The 6,000-nt window shown below is 39.4% G+C and overlaps 1 pseudogene; it reads left to right on the top strand.

Moving 5' to 3' along the window:
* Positions 1-712: 712 nt before the first annotated feature.
* Positions 713-4,637, top strand: LOC110002803 (UDP-glucuronosyltransferase 2C1 pseudogene; annotated as a pseudogene).
* The last annotated feature ends 1,363 nt before the right edge of the window (positions 4,638-6,000 follow it).

The following is a 6,000-nucleotide window of genomic DNA, read 5'->3' as shown; positions in this document are numbered from 1 at the left end:
AATATTGCTTGGGATCATAAAGAAATGGTGTCATCTGTGACCTCTCAGCAACTCTATATTTGCAAATGGAGTAGCAGTGTCTGCAGTCACATGTAACAGAGCATCATCGATGAGCAAGCAGTACACAAGGCAATCATAATGTACAAAAATGTTTCATATGATCAACAAAGGTATTTTTTCAATAAAGCAGCCTTCTTATTCCTTTGATTCTGTGTGCCAAATCAAAGACAATCCACATGGATAAAAGTCTATTTTCATAACAGCCCATAAATACTCGACATTTAATCGATTATAAATTAACTCTGCCCCTTCTAAAATCTGTAATGTTAATTATTATTGGTCAGTTAAAAGTTAAAATTAAAGGAGATAGTAGCTGCTATATTAGTCAACAAACTTATTCAATTATTGAATTCTCTCCTCATGTAATAAATATTTGACTGGTCATGTGAAAGTTTCTATACTAGATCATTTAACCAGTGGCATAATCTCTTGTGAAAGACCGCTTTTACTAAGGACACGACTGACTTTTGAGACTTTGAGTATCATTTTAGGCCATGTGTATGTGTATTTTAATGTTACTCGTGTTCAGGTAAACAACCACGAGCAATTGAACATGAGATATGCACTGACTTGTCACTAGATGGCACCCGAGATAAATGTGTTCTGCTCTCAACTGAACTCTAGGTGCAGCAGTACAGTGAGCAGTAAACACATAAACCACAGCCCTTATCTGCAGCCATACATACCTTATTTTAAGTAAGAGCTGTACATATACAGTGCATGTTGCTACATGTCAGCCAGTCCTTTGACGGAATGACAGGGAGGTGCATTCACCACACTTTTCTTCCCAGGTGTGGCAAAAGTGCCACATTGCATAACTGAGACTTTGACGTTGGATTGCCTTTGTTGCCAAAGTGGATTTGGGTAAGTGTTTGTTAAATAGCTCTGTTAGCACATGAAAATCCTAATTAGCCATGGATATATTTAACTGAAACATTGTGTTCAAAATTACAGTTTTCTGTACTAGTCTCAGTAGCTACATGTGAGTGTGGAGTCATAATGTAAGAACTTCTACTAACTGATCAACTTGATCAACTGGTTTTATTAGTTTCTGTGTTCAGTGTTCATGCATAAAATACCAAGCAGTTTTCACTATAATATGCTCTCCAGTTAATGAAGGGTTGAAATATTATAACAAACTGTATCAGTAGAGAACTGATCAACACATCAATCATTGATTTTAACTTTTAAAATATTGTTTGACCTCTGGACTGTAGGACTCACATCGTTAAACAAAAACATGTTTCAGAGGTTTGGAGAGGAAATGTCTCTGAATTACATTTTATTGGAAATCCTTACAACTCAAATAGCCGACACATGAAGCATCAAAGGGGCCACATCCACTAGTTTAATCATTAGTTAGCCTATGTTGTGTGTTTTACAAGTGTCTTGAACAGGTGTTTAATCGAATAGTGCTATCCAATGACATTTGCTACCAAGCAGCTCTGTGCAGTAGGGATCCTTAGATAGGGGTTATTCTTCTATCGAGATATTCTTCCTCTGAAATCTAAAATAAAGGTTTATTATTAAGTATCAACACATGCTTTCCGTTTCCTTACAGTCAAAATGCAGTGAGTAGGGGTGTTTTAACGTGACTCCATACAGAGATTGTTAGAAAAATCTATTATTCCAGCTTAAATGAGTTTGAGTAAGACTATAAAGAAGCACCAAATTGAAATACTTCTGAAATGGAAAATGTCCCATTATTTATGTCCAGTGTTTGAGAAACTGTATTAACATACTATTAGACCCTGAACTTTATTTTGTAGTAAGACTACAAAACCATGTTCAAACAATAGAGGCATTGCTCTCTTATTGACTTGTTTTTGTGTTTTAAGGTCACTGAGGGTCATAACTATGAAGAGGCCTCACTCGTCACTGATCAACTTTGCTCTACTGTTGATTCAGCTATCCATCGCATGTGGAGGCAAAATCCTAGTGTTTCCACTGGATGGAAGCCATTGGGTAAACATGAAAGTACTCATAGAGGAACTGCATGCCAAAGGCCATGAGCTCACCGTGATCCGGACTTCAGACAGCTGGTACATCACTGAGAAGTCTCCCCTCTACACCTCCGTCACGCTTCCCAGGCCTAATGGATTTGAGGAAAACTTTGACACCTTTTTGTCTCAACAGTTGGAGATCCGGATTCAGGATAAGCGTACATCTTTATGGTCCCACATCTGGGCTAAAATACAGATGCAGAGGCTGATTGTGGATCAGTTCTCTCAGTTCCATAAGGGAATGAGTGAAATGGTCGTTCAGATGTTTGAAGATGAAAACCTGATGCGGTCTTTGCAGGAAGACAAATATGACCTGGTTTTGACCGATCCAGGCATTGGCGGAGGGGCCATGCTGGCACGTCAACTTCAGGTTCCCCTTGTGTTCAATGTCAGATGGACCATTCAAGGTGAAGCTCATTTCCTTATTGCCCCCTCCCCTCTGTCCTACATTCCTTTCACTGCAACAGAGTTCACAGATAAGATGAACTTCTTTCAAAGAGTAACCAATGTTTTCAGTTATGTGCTTGGGATGTACACACTATCATGCATGACAGAACCTCACTACAAACCGCTAGTTAAGAAGTACTTTGGTCCTGATGTGGATTACTCAACATTTTTCCTTGATGCTGACATATGGCTGATGAGGAATGATTTTGTTTTTGAATTTCCACGTCCAACGATGCCAAATATTGTCTACATGGGCGGATTTCAGTGCAAGCCTGCTAAACCCCTCCCTGCAGAGCTTGAAGAGTTTGTCCAGAGCTCTGGAGACCACGGCGTCGTTGTGATGACTTTAGGAACTTTAGTCGGGAAGCTTCCTCATGATATGGCTGAGGAGATAGCTGCAGCCTTTGCACAGCTGCCTCAGAAGGTCATATGGCGTTATATGGGACAAAGGCCATCTAACCTCGGCAACAACACATTAATGGTCAGCTGGCTGCCACAGAAAGACCTCTTAGGACATCCTAAAACTAGAGTGTTTGTGACCCACGGAGGTACCAATGGGGTTCAGGAGGCAATTTACCACGGAGTACCTGTGGTCGGCCTTCCCTTGTTCTTTGATCAGCCGGATAACTTGTCGAGAATCCGAGCAAAGGGAGGTGCTGTGATTGTCGATATCGCTCTTCTTGATAGACACATCTTTGCAGAAGCCTTGATGGCAGCTCTTTACAATTCCTCCTACAGGGAAAACATGCAGACTCTCTCCAGACTGCACCGAGATCAGCCCATGAAACCACTGGACCAGGCAGTGTTTTGGATAGAATATGTAATAAGACATAAAGGAGCGAGTCATCTGAAGACACAGTCCTACAAAATGTCTTGGTTTGTTTACAACTCTGTGGATGTCATCGCGGCTTTGTTGGCAGTTATTTTTCTTGTAACGACCATCTGCATTTTATTTGTGAGGTTTGTGTGGAGGAAGTTTTTTCTGTGGCGAAAAGTAAAAAATGAATGACATTAAAATGAAAAAAAATGTTTTGGGGTTTAAATCAAAATGTAACTAAACATTAAAGGGGCGCTGGTGGCGCAGTGGTTGGTGCGCGTGCCCCATGTATGGAGGCTGTGGTCTTCCAAGCGGACGGCCCAGGTTCAAATCCAGCCTGTGGCTCCTTTCCTGCATGTCATTCCCCACTCTCTCCTGGTTTCCGACTCTATCCACTGTCCTATCTCTATTAAAGACACAAAAAGCACAAAAATAAATCTTAAAAAAACATTAACATTAAATATAGACAATTCTGTTTGTATGAAGCTGTTTAAGTCTACAGTTTAAACGAGCAATATGTAAGATATCTACTGAATTAAATGATAAAATGACATTACTATATCATCAGACATTAGGGAGCATGTTATGTTGAAGTGCTGGCTTCTCTGACAACAATGCAGCAGCCAGTATGTTTTCCTTCTAAGTTTTGATCAGAGAAGTTAGGCGGTGTTAAGGCACCCGCACACAGCCGTTCTGGACGCCCCTGGGTTTGTCTGATATGAAACCAGTTATCAGGGCAAACCAACAGGTGTTACAGCGATGGAAGTGTGCAAGTGAACTGGTTCAGATAGAACGGATTCTACCGACCTAAAAAGCCTCTGCATTTTTCTAAAAAGCTTCACGACCAGAAACGTGGTCAAACTATGACACAATTTGGAGATGCTTTTGATATATTGAGAGAAGTTAGAGCACAGAAAGGTTGTAATATGATTCAGAGATAGCTAAACACTGAAGCTTCAGTAACCTGTGTACATCGACTCTAGGGAGGAGGGGGTGGGGGGAGACAGCTCTCTGCACTGTTTTGAATTTGAACTGCAGTACCAATTTTAGATGCTATGTGGCAGACTTACTTATTGCTCCTTGTAAGACAGTATGACCGTGACCGTAGCTTTCCCTCATAAAATGTGAAAATGTAATTGTCTGTCGTCATGATTAAAGCCTATAAAATACATTTTTGTAGTGGATGTTATTAGTGGAGATCTTTTTCCCTCCCTTTTTGATTTAATGTTGGGGGTGATGCAAGTTTGTAAATGGAGGACATTAACACTGCAAACTGTCTGTGGAAAATAAACAACATTGACTTTACAGTCTATCAGCCCAAGTGTTATTTGTCAGCTGGCTCTGCACTGTTTCAGTTAATTTACCATAAATGTCAGAATGATGCTCAGTATTGCTTACTAATTTGGTTAAATAAAGCTGTAGGCTGAAAGAAAGCGAGGAGGAAGCCAAGATGTTTCCTGTTGAGTGATAGACTTACAGCTCTCCTCAAATTATGGTATAACTTATGGAGAATATGCCTGAATTGTTTAACCTAATTATTGAGTTATGGATGTAAAAATGACTGAAAACATTATTTGAAGAGGAAATTAATTTATTTTTCTGCTGTCTGGTTTGTCATTGAGGAACTAAATGTTTCCTACAGGAAAATATTCACATTATTTATCTGTGTTTTTTGGAGCATAACTCCTTCCACATTTTTAAAGAGGACATATTATTCCCCTTCTCCACCTTTTCAAACAGTCCCATGTGGTCTAAATGAAACATCTGTGCTGTGTTTTGGTCAAAATATAACATGAATCAAGCACCAGAGGAGGTTTGTGGCCCTGTATAAACCAGCTCTCTCAGAACGCTCTGTTTCTTTTCCTGTTTTCTCCCCTATGGTCTTCTCTTTCCAACTTCCTGCTGGAGCTTTTATAAAGCCAGGTTCAGCCATCCACACCATCTTTTATTCTGTTATCCAACTTTACAATACTCAGTGAAAAGAAGAACATCAGATGACTTGTTAGTTTGCTACAGCATTACAGAGGATAGAGCAAGCACAGATTACAAACAAAGTCATTCTTTGTTCAGATTCATGTTCAGCTTTATTGTCAGTACAGCAGTTTAAACCACACAGTAGACAGGATATTATTTATGAAATATATATTAAACTCTTTATAGATGAAAAATAACAAATATATCAATAAGATTCATCGGGATAAACGCACACAGAGGGATTAAAGAAAAACAAACATGCAGATCAATAGCAAAACAAGCTGGATAAAAAAAACTGGATAACATGGAAGTATCAATTCAGAAGGTAAAGAATAATCAAAGACAACATTAGGGAAGAATGGCAGAGCATTTGAGACACATGCACCACAGGCATTTAGACACCTTTACAATTTATAGCTGAAAGTGGGAACAGCAAATATAACGAGCACAAAGAAAATATTAGTCAGTCTACAAGAATATTATAACAATAATAAAACACGCCACTTAGTTTTCTTGTCAACACTCCCAGGTAGAGGAATCAGAAGACCATGTTATTTTACAATGCCAGATATACTCCAGAGAAAGATTAAGAGCAAGAGAAAGTAGAAAGGGACATCATGTAAACAGTAGGTGGCGGTAATTCACATAAAAAGCTGAGGGCCAGACGCCATGAAATGGGAGGAAGAACAAGAATCTGTC

The sequence above is a fragment of the Labrus bergylta genome, chromosome 7 (assembly GCF_963930695.1).
Source record: "Labrus bergylta chromosome 7, fLabBer1.1, whole genome shotgun sequence".
NCBI classification, from domain to species: Eukaryota; Metazoa; Chordata; class Actinopteri; order Labriformes; family Labridae; genus Labrus; species Labrus bergylta.
This window is presented reverse-complemented; position numbering and strand designations above follow the sequence as displayed.